Source organism: Rhinopithecus roxellana, chromosome 5 (genome assembly GCF_007565055.1).
Source record: "Rhinopithecus roxellana isolate Shanxi Qingling chromosome 5, ASM756505v1, whole genome shotgun sequence".
Classification (NCBI taxonomy): domain Eukaryota; kingdom Metazoa; phylum Chordata; class Mammalia; order Primates; family Cercopithecidae; genus Rhinopithecus; species Rhinopithecus roxellana.
Genome location: NC_044553.1, coordinates 33,330,599 through 33,344,834, shown reverse-complemented (window position 1 = coordinate 33,344,834; position 14,236 = coordinate 33,330,599).

The following is a 14,236-nucleotide window of genomic DNA, read 5'->3' as shown; positions in this document are numbered from 1 at the left end:
ATCAAACACACAATCTCATTCACAATAACCACAAAAAAGAATAAAATACCTAGGAATGCAGATAACCAGGGAGGTGATAGATCTTTACAATGAGAATTACACAACACTGCTCACAGAAACCAGAGATGACACAAACAAATGGAAAAGCATTGCAGACTCATGGATAGGAAGAATCAAGTTTGTTAAATGGCTATACTTCCCAAAGCAATTTACAGATTCTATCAAAGAGCCAGTGACATTCTTTACAGAATTAGGAAAAACTATGTAAAAGTTCATACGGAACCAAAAGAGCCTGAATAGCTAGCGGCATCACATTACCTGACTTCAAACTATACTACAAGGCTACAGTAACCAAAACAGCATAATACTGGTACAAAAATAGAAACACAGACCAATGGAACAAAATGGAGAGCCCAGATATAATGCTGCATGTCTACAACCATGTGATCTTGAACAAAGTCAACAAAAACAAACAATGGGGAAAGGACTCCCCATTCAATGAATGATGTTGGGATAACTGGCTAACCACATGCAGAAGATTGAAACTGGACCCTTTCCTTTCACCGTACATAAAAATATATACAAGATGGATTAATGACTTAAATGAAAAAGCTTAAACTATTATAAAAAGCCCTGGAAGATAACTTAGGAAATACCTTTCTGGACATAGGTGCCAAAAGCAATTGCAGCAAAAACAAAAATTGATGAGTGAAACCTAACCAAGGAGCTTCTGCACAGCAAAATAAACTATCAACAGAGTAAACAGACAACCCACAGAATGGAAGAAAATTTTTGCAAAGTATGCATCTGACAATGATCTAATATCCAGAATCTATCTAAAAATTAAACAAATTAACAAGTAAAAACAAATCCCATTTAAAAATGGGCGAAGGACATGAAGACCCTTTCTAAGACATATACGTGGCCAACAAGCATATGGCAAAAACACTCAACATCACGAATCATTAGAGAAATGGAAATCTAAACCACAGTCATTATTAAAAAGCCCAAAAATAACATATGCTGGTGAGGTTGCAAAGAAAAAGGGAACGCATACACACTGTCAGTGGGGCTGTAAATTAGTTTAACCATTGTGGAAAGCAGTTTGTTTATTTCTCAAAGAACTCAGAATTACCATTCAACCCACCAATCCCATTATTGGATATACACCTAAAGGAATATAAATTATTCCACCATAAGGATATATGCACTTGTATGTTCATTACAGTACTACTCACAAAAGCAAAAACACGGAGTCAATCTAAATGCTCATCAACATAGACTAGATAAATATGGTACATATACATCACGGAATACTACACAGCTATAAAACAGAATGAGATCATGTCCTTTGCAGCAACATGGATGGAACTGGAGGCCACTGTCCTAAGTGAACTGTCTGGAGCCATGAGGCCCGGAATTAGCTGACCTCTGTTGCTTGATCTCCACAAAGCGGAGACAAGATGGCACATTTCCGGGTTCTTTATTACAAACCTTTCCCGCACGCACGCAAACATTTTTCCCACCCAGGAAGATATGCAGCCTACGGCGCAGGCGTGATCCCGCGCCCCAGAAAAATTACAAACCCACGGCGCATGCGCAATTGTAATTTGAGAAAATCCGGCCCCCCGTCGCCGCCCTAGCCCAACCTCTTCCTCTGCCAGCCTATATAACGAGACTTGATCAGGCTATTTGTCTTGTCTCTATTTCTCGTGTTTTCTTGTCTCCTCCATTCCCACTCTCCCTTCCAGGGTCTGTTCGACTGTCCTGCAGGTCGGGACACCTGGCGCCCGAACAGGGACCCGGACACGGGGGAAAAAGTGAGGAAGAAGGCACTAAAGTCGGCCGAAAGTGAAAGTGGAAAGAAATTCCTCCGGACGTCGTGGGAGCCTGCCGCGTTGGAACCAGAGGTGAGTAATAGTGTCTGATTATGGGACAAGAATTAAGCCAGCATCAGATTTATGTAGGGCAATTAAAAGAGGCTTTAAAAGCACGAGGAGTAAGGATTGAAAGTAATGATTTAAGTTTTTTGATTTTGTAAAAGAAACCTGCCCTTGGTTTCCACAAGAGGGAACCACTGACATAAAGAGATGGCGTAGGGTGGGAGAAAGTTTTCAAGATTATTATAGTACTTTTGGACCAGAAAAGGTTCCGGTGACAGCTTTTTCTTATTGGAACTTAATCAGAGATATAATAGATAAAAAGGAAAAAGAAAAAGATCCTGAGGTAATGGCGGTGGTTACTCAGACTGAGGAAATATTAAGAGGCAGCTCCCAAACCGACCTCGAAAAATCCATACCTAATAAAGAAATAGACCTTATATCACTACAAAGCGATGAGGAAGAGGCTGGGGTCCCCTCAATGACAAATATAGAAACATCAAATAAGGAAAAGTCCAAAAAATACCCAGTTTTACCTACAACTAATGAAAACAAAAGTAAAAACAACCTTAACCCTTCAGAAGTAAACTGGGATAATTTAGAGGAAGGGGGAGCAAAATATCATAATTCTGACTGGCCACAAATTCTTGCTTATCCTCCTCCCTATATTAAGGCTTCTGCCCTGCAGTTATGGCAGTAATAGACCCAAAAGAGGAGCTTAGAGAAAAAATTGCACAGCTTGAAGAGCAAATAAAGCTCGAAGAACTACATCAGTCTTTAATCACTAGATTGCAGAAATTAAGGACAGGAAGTGAGAGCGTTCAATACCCTAAAGGAATAGAGAAACCCTCTCACCCTCAGAGACCCGGACAGCATGTCCCAAAAGGAAGGTCGCTTGGTAGTAGGGATAGGGAGGATTCCTCTCCTCGAGATGTTTTTCCAGTAACGGAAACTACAGATGCGCAGGGTCGAGCCTGGAGGCACCACAATGGGTTTGAATCTACTGTAATAAAAGAACTAAAAACTGCTGTCTCGCAATACGGAGCTACTGCCCCGCACACCCTGGCCATAGTCGAATCTGTGGCTGAAAATTGGCTCACTCCCATAGATTGGAATACCTTAGTTAGAGCAGTTCTTTCCAGAGGCGACCATCTGATTTGGAAGTCAGAATTTTATGAAAATTGTAGAGATACGGCCAAGAGAAACCAACAAGCCAGAAATGGTTGGGATTTTGATATGCTAACTGGCTTGGGTAATTACACAGAAACCGATGCTCAGATGCAGTATGATCCTGGACTGTTTTCTCAAATCCAAGCAGCGGCTACCAAAGCCTGGAGAAAACTTCCTGTTAAGGGGGATCCAGGAGCCTCGCTCACGGGGGTCAAACAAGGACCTGATGAGCCTTTTGCAGACTTTGTACATAGACTTTTAACCACGGCCAGCAGAATATTTGGAAATGCCGAGGCAGGGGTGGATTATGTAAAACAGCTAGCTTACGAAAACGCTAACCCGGCTTGTCAGGCAGCAATCAGACCTTATAGAAAGAAAACAGACTTAACAGGTTACATCCGCCTCTGTTCAGACATAGGGCCCTCATATCAACGGGGTTTGGCTGTGGCTGCTGCCTTTAGTGGACAAACCATAAAAGACTTCCTCCCTAGTAAGAATAAGAATAGCAAGGGGTGCTTCAAGTGTGGAAAATTGGGACACTTCGCTAGGGATTGTAAGGGAGAGCTAGCTAAGACCTTAGAGGCGAAAGCTCCAGGCCTCTGCCCTAGGTGTAAAAGAGGAAAACATTGGTCCAATGAATGTAAATCTAAAATTGATAATCAAGGAAATCCCCTAACACCTCAACAGGGAAACGGATTGAGGGGCTGGCCCCAGGCCCCGAAACAAGCTTATGGGGCGGTCAGTTTTGTACCAACCAACAACAATCCGTTTCACAACTTAGTAGAGCAACCCCAGGAAGCGCAGGATTGGACCTCTGTTCCACCTCCCACACAGTATTACCCCCTGAAATGGGAGCCCAGGCCCTAAGTACGGGTATATATGGGCCCCTACCCTCAAACATGTTTGGATTAATCCTAGGGAGAAGCAGTGCCACTATAAAAGGCCTATAGGTCTTTCCGGGAATAGTTGATAGTGATTATATAGGAGAAATCAAAATCATGGCCAAGGCTATTGACAACATCATTATCATTCCTCAAGGGGATAGAATAGCGCAGTTACTCCTGTTACCATCGCTAAAAACAGCTAATAAAGTCCAATCGCCCCTAAGGGGAAAGGGAGGATTCGGATCCTCAGACATCTACTGGGTACAGCCCATTACTAATCAAAAACCCTCTCTCACCTTGTGGCTAGACGGAAAGTTATTTACAGGACTGATAGACACAGGGGCCGATGTAACAATTATTAAACTTAGATTGGCCCTCCAGTTGGCCCACTTCAGAGACCTTAACAAATTTACGAGGAATCGGGCAAAGTAATAACCCTAGACAAAGTTCCAAATATCTCACCTGGAGAGATCAAGAAAGTAATTCCGGTCTCATTAAGCCATTTGTTATCCCTGATTTGCCTGTTAACCTTTGGGGTAGAGATCTTCTCTCCCAAATGAGGGTCATGATGGGTAGCCCAAATGATATAGTCACTGCACAAATGTTGGCTCAGGGCTACCACCCTGGAAAAGGGTTAGGAAAAAGAGAAGATGGCATTTTACAGCCAATCCCAGCCATAGGAAAATTGGATAAAATGGGGCTTGGAAATTTTTGACTATGGCCATTGACATGCCTGCACCCCAAAAGGTTGCTGATCCAATCACTTGGAAGTCAGATGAACCCGTTTGGATTGATCAATGGCCACTAACCAATGAGAAGCTTGCCGCTGCCCAACAGTTAGTGCGGGAACAATTAGAGGCAGGACACATTACAGAAAGCAACTCTCCTTGGAACACCCCCATATTCGTCATAAAAAAGAAATCTGGAAATTGGAGACTCTTACAAGATCTAAGAGCAGTAAATGCTACTATGGTCCTTATGGGCACCTTACAGCCAGGGCTACCCTCTCCGGTAGCAATCCCTCAAGGATATTTTAAAATTATCATAGACCTTAAAGATTGCTTTTTTACAATTCCCCTTCATCCTACTGACCAAAAACGATTCGCCTTTAGCTTACCATCTATAAATTTCAAAGAACCAATGAAACGATACCAATGGAAAGTGTTACCTCAAGGTATGGCCAACAGTCCCACCTTGTGTCAACAATATGTGGCCACAGCCATACACTCAGTTAGAGAGACCTGGAAACAAATGTATATTATACACTATATGGATGACATTCTTATAGCAGGAAAAATGGGAGAACAAGTTTTACAGTGTTTTGCTCAACTCAAGCAAGAACTAACCACAGCGGGTTTACAAATAGCTCCAGAAAAAATACAACTACAAGACCCTTATACATATTTAGGTTTTCAAATAAATGGACCTAAAATTACAAATCAAAAGGCCGTTATCCGTAAAGATAAGTTACAAACCCTCAATGATTTCCAAAAGCTCCTTGGAGACATAAATTGGCTTCGGCCCTACTTAAAACTCACCACGGGAGACTTGTAACCTTTATTCGACACCCTGAGAGGTGACCCCAACCCTAAGTCCCTTAGGTCGTTATCAAAAGAAGCTCTTTTATGACTTAATAAAGTAGAGGCGGCCATTGCTGAGCAATTTGTTACTAACATAGACTATTCACAGCCATTAACCCTTTTAATATTTAACACAACACTAACACCTACTGGTTTATTCTGGCAAAATAACCCTATTATGTGGGTCCACTTGCCTTCATCACCCAAAAAGGTATTACTCCCCTATTATGATGCCATAGCAGATCTAATCATCTTAGGTAGAGACAATAGCAAAAAATATTTTGGAATTGAACCTTTTACAATCATACAACCTTATTCTAAGCCACAAATCCATTGGTTGATGCAAAATACTGAAACGTGGCCGATTGCTTGCGCCTCTTACGCCGGTAACTTAGATAACCATTACCCGCCAAACAAGCTTATTCAATTTTGTAAGCTACATGCTTTTGTCTTCCCTCATGTCACCAGTAAAACACCTTTAGACAATGCCTTATTAGTATTCACTGATGGGTCATCCACAGGAACTGCTGCATATACCTTTGCAGACACCACTGTTAAATTCAAAACCAGCCATACTTCAGCTCAGCTAGTAGAATTGCAGGCCCTAATCGTGGTGCTGTTAGCCTTCCCTGATCAGGCTCTTAATATTTATACTGACAGTGCATAGTTAGTTCACTCAATACCTCTACTTGAGACAGTAGCACAAATTAATCATGTGTCACATATAGCCAAGTTATTTTTACAATGCCAACAGTTAATACATAATAGAACAACACCCTTCTTTCTTGGACACATTAGAGCTCATTCAGGATTACCAGGACCTCTATCCCAGGGCAACCAACTGGCTGATACGGCAACCAAGACGGTAGCCATAGCTACAAATACAAACCTAGCCCAAGCACAGGCTACTCATGCCTCACACCATCTTAATGCTCAAACTTTGAGACTGATGTTTAAAATAACTAGAGAACAAGCAAGACAAATAGTTAAACAATGTCAGACCTGTATAACATACCTGCCAGTCCCTCACTTAGGAATTAACCCAAGAGGACTAGTTCCCAACATGATTTGGCAAATGGATGTCACTCATTATTCAGAATTCGGTAACTTAAAATACATCCATGTATGTATAGATACATTTAGTGGATTTATACTGGCCACCCTACAAACAGGCGAAGCTACCAAACATGTCATAGCTCATTTACTACACTGTTTTTCCATAGTTGGAAAGCCTAAGCAACTAAAAACAGACAATGGTCCTGGCTATACATCCAAAGCCTTTCAAGACTTTTGTCTTAAATTACAAATAAAACACATTACTGGAATTCCCTATAACCCTCAAGGACAAGGAATAGTTGAAAGAGCACACCTATCCTTAAAAACCACCATTGACAAAATAAAAAAGGGAGAATGGTACCCTACTAAGGGCACCCCTAGAAATATCCTTAATCACACACTTTTTATTTTAAATTTTTTAAATTTGGACAACCTGAACAGATCAGCAGCCGATCGATTTTGGCATTCCGAGTCCAAAAAACAATTTGCCACAGTTAAATGGAAAGACCCCTTAGACAACACATGGCATGGTCCAGACCCAGTGTTAATCTGGGGAAGAGGCTCAGTTTGTGTTTTTTCTCAAACTCATGATGCAGCCAGATGGCTACCAGAGCGACTGGTAAGACAGGTACCTAACAATAACCAATCCAGGGAGTAATTTTCTCCCTGAGAGTGCTCTTTTCCTCTATTGCAGAGATGAACTTCAACTACAAGCCCCTCTGGACCATGGTGCTGATTTGCCAAGCACTCCAGGTATATGCCAGCTTTGGTAATCCCCATGAGGCCCGTAAATATATACGACAATGATACGGTAAGCCCTGTGATTGTTTGGGGGGATATGTGACCTCCCTTCCAAATATGTACACCTCAGCTGTGTCCTGCTCCGCTTACACAGCATACCTGTCTAGTGACTCTCTTAAGTGGAGGTGTGTGTCAACCCCAAGAACATTTAGCGGAGGGGATACCACAACCTGCCCTTGTGACACATTTGAGACTGCTATGCATAGTTCCTGCTACACTACTTATTTAGAATGTACCTCTGGCGGTAAAACATACCATACTGCTATCCTAACAAGATCTAGAACCCCTACTATAGGGGCCAATAGTGTCCCTACAGTTGTAGGAAATACCAATAACCTTATATCAGCTGGCTGTACTGGAATTGTAGGACAGCCTGTCTGCTGGAATATTCACCCCCCTCTTCATACCTCTGATGGAGGAGGACCACAAGACAAGGTCCGAGAAATTAGGGTATACAAAAAACTTGAAGAGTTGCAAAGGTCCCTGTACCCGGAAATTCACTACCACCCCTTGGCCTTGCCCAAAGCCCGAGGGAAAGAGAAAATTGATGCCCAGACCTTTGCCCTCCTCACGGCTACTCATAACCTGCTTAACAATTCCAACTCTAGTCTGGCTAATGACTGCTGGCTGTGTCTGCAATCAGGAGATCCCGTTCCTCTTGCCATACCCAGCAATGACTTAAATTATACATCCAATACCCCTTGCACCATAATTCCTCCCCTTAAAGTACAGCCTTTAGAATTTCCTAGTTCCTCTTGCATCTACTCCCCTCCCCTTAATAACGCTTACGACCTTGATGTAGGATTCAATGAGTTCAATAATTGTTCCACCATAGTAAATATTTTCCAATCGCTGTGTACCCCAAACAGCTCGGTTTTTATATGTAGCAATAATAGGGCTTATACCTATTTACCTACTAACTGGACAGGACGCTGTGTCTTAGCCACACTTTTGCCAGACATAGACATTATCCCTGGAGATGAACCTGTGCCTATCCCAGCCATAGATCACTTTTTAGGAAGAAGCAAAAGGGCAATACAATGTATCCCCTTACTTGCAGGATTAGGCATAACTACTGCCGTGGCAACTGGGGCTACAGGCCTAGGGGTTTATCCCCTTACTTGCAGGATTAGGCATCACTACTGCCGTGGCAACTGGGGCTACAGGCCTAGGGGTTTATCCCCTTACTTGCAGGATTAGGCATCACTACTGCCGTAGCAACTGGGGCTACAGGCCTAGGGGTTTATCCCCTTACTTGCAGGATTAGGCATCACTACTGCCGTAGCAACTGGTGCTACAGGCCTAGGGGTTTCTGTCACTCAATACACCAAATTGTCTCGCCAACTGATCTCAGATATGCAGGCCATTTCGAGTACTATACAAGATTTACAAGATCAGGTAGATTCTCTGGCAGAAGTAGTGCTCCAAAATAGAAGAGGCCTAGATTTACTAACTGCAGAACAGGGAGGCATCTGCTTGGCTTTACAGGAGAAGTGCTGTTTCTATGCCAACAAATCCGGGATCGTCAGGGACAAAATCAGGCGTCTACAAGAAGACCTAGAAAAACGACGAAAAGAAAAAACCGATAACCTGTTTTGGACTGGGTTCCATGGACTCCTTCCCTATCTTATGCCATTCCTGGGCCCCCTGCTTTGCCTATTGCTCTTACTCTCTGTAGGACCTTTGGTCTTCAATAAGCTCATGACATTCATTAAGCAACAGGTCGAGGCTATCCAAGCGAAGCCTATACAGGTCCATTATCATCGCCTAGAACAAGAAGATCGCGGTGGTTCATACTCACACCCATTATGACCACCTTCCCTATGCGCTGAACTGGACAGCCAATGACGGGTAAGAGAGTATCATCTCTCACTAACCTAAGACAGGAGGGCCGTCATAAGCTACTGCCTAATCCCATGACGGGTACCAGTGATGAGATGCATTACTCCAACCTAAGACAGGCGCAGTTCCCGAGGGACAATCTTCTAGCCATAATTATATATAAAAAAGGGGGACCTGTCCGGAGCCATGAGGCCCGGAATTAGCCGACCTCTGTTGCTTGATCTCCACAAAGCGGAGACAAGATGGCACATTTCCGGGTTCTTTATTACAAACCTTTCCTGCACGCACGCAAACATTTTTCCCGCCCAGGAAGATATGCAGCCTACCGCGCAGGCGCGATCCCGCGCCCGGGAAAAATTACAAACCCACGGCGCATGCGCAATTGTAATTTGAGAAAATCCGGCCCCCCGTCGCCGCCCTGGCCCAACCTCTTCCTCTGCCAGCCTATATAACGAGACTTGATCAGGCTATTTGTCTTGTCTCTATTTCTCGTGTTTTCTTGTCTCCTCCATTCCCACTCTCCCTTCCAGGGTCTGTTCGACTGTCCTGCAGGTCGGGACAGTGAACGAATCCATCAACAGAAAACCTAACACTGCATGTTCACCCTTGCAAGTGGGAACTAAATATTGAGTACATACGGACCCCAAAAAGGGAACAGATACTAGGGCCTACTTGACAGTAGAGCACTGGAGAAGGGTGAGCTCCTACAGTATCTCCTAGTCAGGATGGTAGGTATATATTCTTTGAGTTATTACTATCCTTTAAAACCTTCAAAAAAAACCATGAATAAGTATTTAATACTTAATTAAAAGAAGAAAGTATAGTTTAACCCTTTTCTTGTTTGCCCTGAGAACACTTGCCGGTGATACTTGCAGCTGCAGCATTTACCCCAAGATAATTTTGCCACAAAATATCACACTTTTATGATTACTTTTGCATCATTCTAGTACATCAACTTTGGAAACAAAAGACATCATTCTATTTACAGCATTTGGTTTTTAGTAGTGGTATTTCCACTTATAAAATATAGTAATTTTCGATCGCTGAAAATGTCAAATCTTAGAAACGTAGCATTCCTACATGTGATGTTAACATTGTCCTCGAACAGTTGTTGGCCAAAGATTCATGTGATGAATCCGATTTTTCCGAAATAGATGATTCTGATGATTCAGACAATTCTAAGGCTAGTTCTGTTTAGAAATAACTCCCATAACAGTTTTTGTCTTTTATTTTCACATTGAAAATCAGTTAGACTTGCTTCAGCCTCAAAGAGTGTGTTTATGTAAAAATGAATGAGCTCTGGCAGTGAGCTGCACTTATTTTTTTTCTAAACAGGAAAAGGGTTAAAGCCTGCATAGAAAATTTTATGTACAATAGAAATACAATTACATAACCCAAATAGATAAAGAAGAAAGACTAAAGAAATTTGCCAAAATGCCCACAAGAAAAAAAATCAATTAAGGGGTAAGGCCAAATGGGAATTTTCCCTTGATCTATATTTCCTGTGTTTCACAAATTTTATATAATACATTAATTTTATGACAAAGTAAAATATTGCTTTAGTTCATTCTATAGTTATATTACATGATGTCACTAAATCTGACTTTAAAAAAAAAAAAAAGCATTTATTTTCTAGCCACCATAAAATGTTTAGAAGAATAAGAAATTTCTTTATTAGTAGCACCTCTGAAGGCCGGGCGCGGTGGCTCACGCCTGCAATCCCAGCACTTTGGGAGGCCGAGGCGGGCGGATCACAAGGTCAGGAGATCGAGACTACGGTGAAACCCTGTCTCTACTAAAAATACAAAAAAAAATTAGCCGGGCACGGTGGCGGGCGCCTGTAGTCCCAGCTACTCAGGAGGCTGAGACAGGAGAATGACGTGAACCCGGGAGGTGGAGCTTGCAGTGAGCCGAGATCACGCCACTGCACTCCAGCCTGGGCGACAGAGCCAGACTCCATCTCAAAAATAAAATAAAATAAAATAAAAAACAAGTAGCATCTCTGAGTAGCCCTTCTGAGGATCAAGGATGCTACATGCTCCTTCCCCATAACTAAAGGGTAAATAACTCTACTAGCATCCCATGAAATGTTGCTCTTAAAAGTTCTTTCTCCTTGTGGTCCACAACCAACCACTTATCTTGGCAAGTCTGGCAGTTCATCTTTTGTAGTACCTCCTGCCTCCATTCCTCCTTCCTATCCTTAATGAATTCTACCCCGAGTGACCAGGTTGTTCTCCCTATCCACCTGCCTGAAATCATGCTATATTCCTTAATGCACATGCTTCCTAACTCTAAAAACAGCTTGGCTTATTCACTGATTCCAAATACATGCACAGTACCTCTCCACCACTCCAAGGGCTGTGCCATGCTTTTTCCTCTCCACACATCTGTCCTTCCAGGATTGACAAAATTCACCTTCTCCGTAAATTCTTAGACCAACCCAGACTCCACTGGATTTTCCTTTCTTGCAACTTCCATTTTTAGCTTTTATCCTTTCGTGTTTTGTATTAAGATTACCAATATTTGTTCTAACCTGTTTTTTAACGTACCTTTTGTACTTAATTTTGGCTCTTCAAGGTCTAAGCATTCAATGCCATCCATCTATTCACAATTCTCAGCCTAGCTAACCTATCAGTGCCCATCTTTCATGCTTTAGCATGGTATTTCTACACTTATCAGAAGTTTTGAGATGCTGAGGTTTTCTCTATGATATAGTTCAACTCCAGGTTAACCTTTATGAATCAGTTGCAAACTCTTTACACTGAAGACAAGTATAGGGGACATATCTTTAACTCATCTAGGGAGTGAGGACCGCAGGAGAACATCCCCAAAAATGTTACTACAGAAAAAAAAAATGTAGGAGAATAAGGATTTGATTTCAGGATGAAGATGTATTCCCTCATTCAGATTCCCACAAAACATATCTACTCACTTAAGTAACTACCCCCTCTTGGCGAAAAAAAAAAGAAAGAAAGAAAGAAAGAAAGAAAGAAAAAGGAAGTAAAAAAGGAAAGAAGCAAGGGAGGGAGGAAGGGAGGGAGGAAGGGAGGGAGGAAGGGAGGGAGGAAGGGAGAGAGGAAGGGAGGGAGGAAGGGAGGGAGGAAGGGAGGGAGGAAGGGAGGGTAACTTCCCCCATTAAAGTCAGCCCTGAGAAGTTGGCTCTTTGGCCTAGTTGATAGCAGAAATTGGCTCGAAGGCCTATGGAAGAACAAATTTAGTACATTTCCTTAATCCCTTAATTGTTGTCAAATTTCTGAAACAAAAATACTTTCCAGAAATCTAGCTAGCTCAATTTGGAGTTCACTTATACCTAAGCAGACTGAAAGTACTTGCTTGACCATGGCTTAAACTACTGATCTTTCACCAGACACTGGACTTTAGTGGTAGCCAGCTAACCAAACTCTAAATGTCTATCATCTGAAGCAAGACAAATCAATGAATTTCCATAAAATCTCTTTAGGCAACCAGATAAACATTTTAATTCAATGATTAAATGGAACATTTGGTTATAGATAGAATAACCTGTGTGGGGCGAAAGCCAGTGGTTCTCAAGAATATTGTACTCGGACCTATTTAATGCCAGCTTCATATACAGCTGCACACCAAGGGAATGCATAGATCATTAGAGGAAAAAAATAAATAAATTCCTCTCTTTTCCACTCATCAAAGAACAAATAAGAGTAGCTATGATGGGCGGAGTCTTTTGCCATTCTCTTTCAAATAATCAATGGCATAAATGCAGCTGCTGTTCCTGGATGACCCTAGTCAGAAGCATCTCAGTCACTGCCTTTTACTGCTCCGTCACCTGAAAAGCGTGGAGCTGAGGAGTCATTAGCTCTCATGCATCTGAAACCACCTGGAGCTGTCAAGCCAGCAGCTCTCCATCACAGCTCTACAGTAAGGACACAGCTATCTTTGTCCATTAGAGATCATTTTAGTTCTTGTCTGTAGTTCAGGGTAACTGAACTATAAGATAAAATGTTATTTTATCTTGATATAATATATAACTTTGTCAAATTGTTCTATGTAGGTAAGTTGCCTTTTAAAATAAGGAAAACCAGAAGGGAAATCTTTGTATGGACTTGCAATCTATCCAAGTCTCCTTGCAGGCTTTAGAAGGGAAATCTTTGTATGGACTTGCAATCTATCCAAGTCTCCTTACAGACACAAAGCCTGCCTGCTTCCTGCATATAAAGGACTGGGGCTGAGTGCTCTTCCCTCTGCTGGTTTTGTACCCAAGTCACTGCATAGGACATGGATTTTCACTGATGCTTGGAGTCAAAATGAGGGCCAGGAGGCAGTACCAGATTACGGTCAGGTATGAGAAATACCTTAGTGTCTATTTTGCATGCCCTCTACTCTTCACAAAAAGCACTGTTTATACATTTAAGCGTGGGATTTAAAAGGCAAAGTAACAGGACTAGGTTAGTGGGAAGATAATGTCGAACTGTCTATATTCAGTCTCAAGGCATGTGTGTTTGCTAATGAGAAGTTTATTAAGTCTTTTACGTCTATTGCACCCTTTAATCATCCCATAAAATAGGCAGGTCATCTCCTTTTCTGCAGATGAGAAAACTAAGGTAAAGTAACTTGCTCAAAGTCAGACAAAACAGTTCCTGATAAAGGCAGATTCAATCCTAAATTTTCTGACTCTCAAACCAGTGCTTTTTGCACTAGAGTATTCTACCCCTCTGTACCTTGCATTCTCTCAATAATGCATGCGGACCTGCCATCCATGAATTTATGCAGATACTTTTATAATTTTCAAGCTTACAACATAACCAACTCATATCAACTTGGAGTAACTAGTTCTACAAGACTGGAAAAAGGGAAAGCAAAATTTTTCTCCTTCCTCCCTCCCTCCCTCCCTCCCCTCCCTTCCTTCCTTCCTTCCTTCCCTCCTTTCCTTCTTTTATTTTATTTTAGGGGGTGTTAATGTATTATTCAAAGGAAACCTTCCTATTTCTAGCACTTCTCCATTTCTCCATTCGAGAAAAATGTTTGTGCTCACTCACTCCACTTT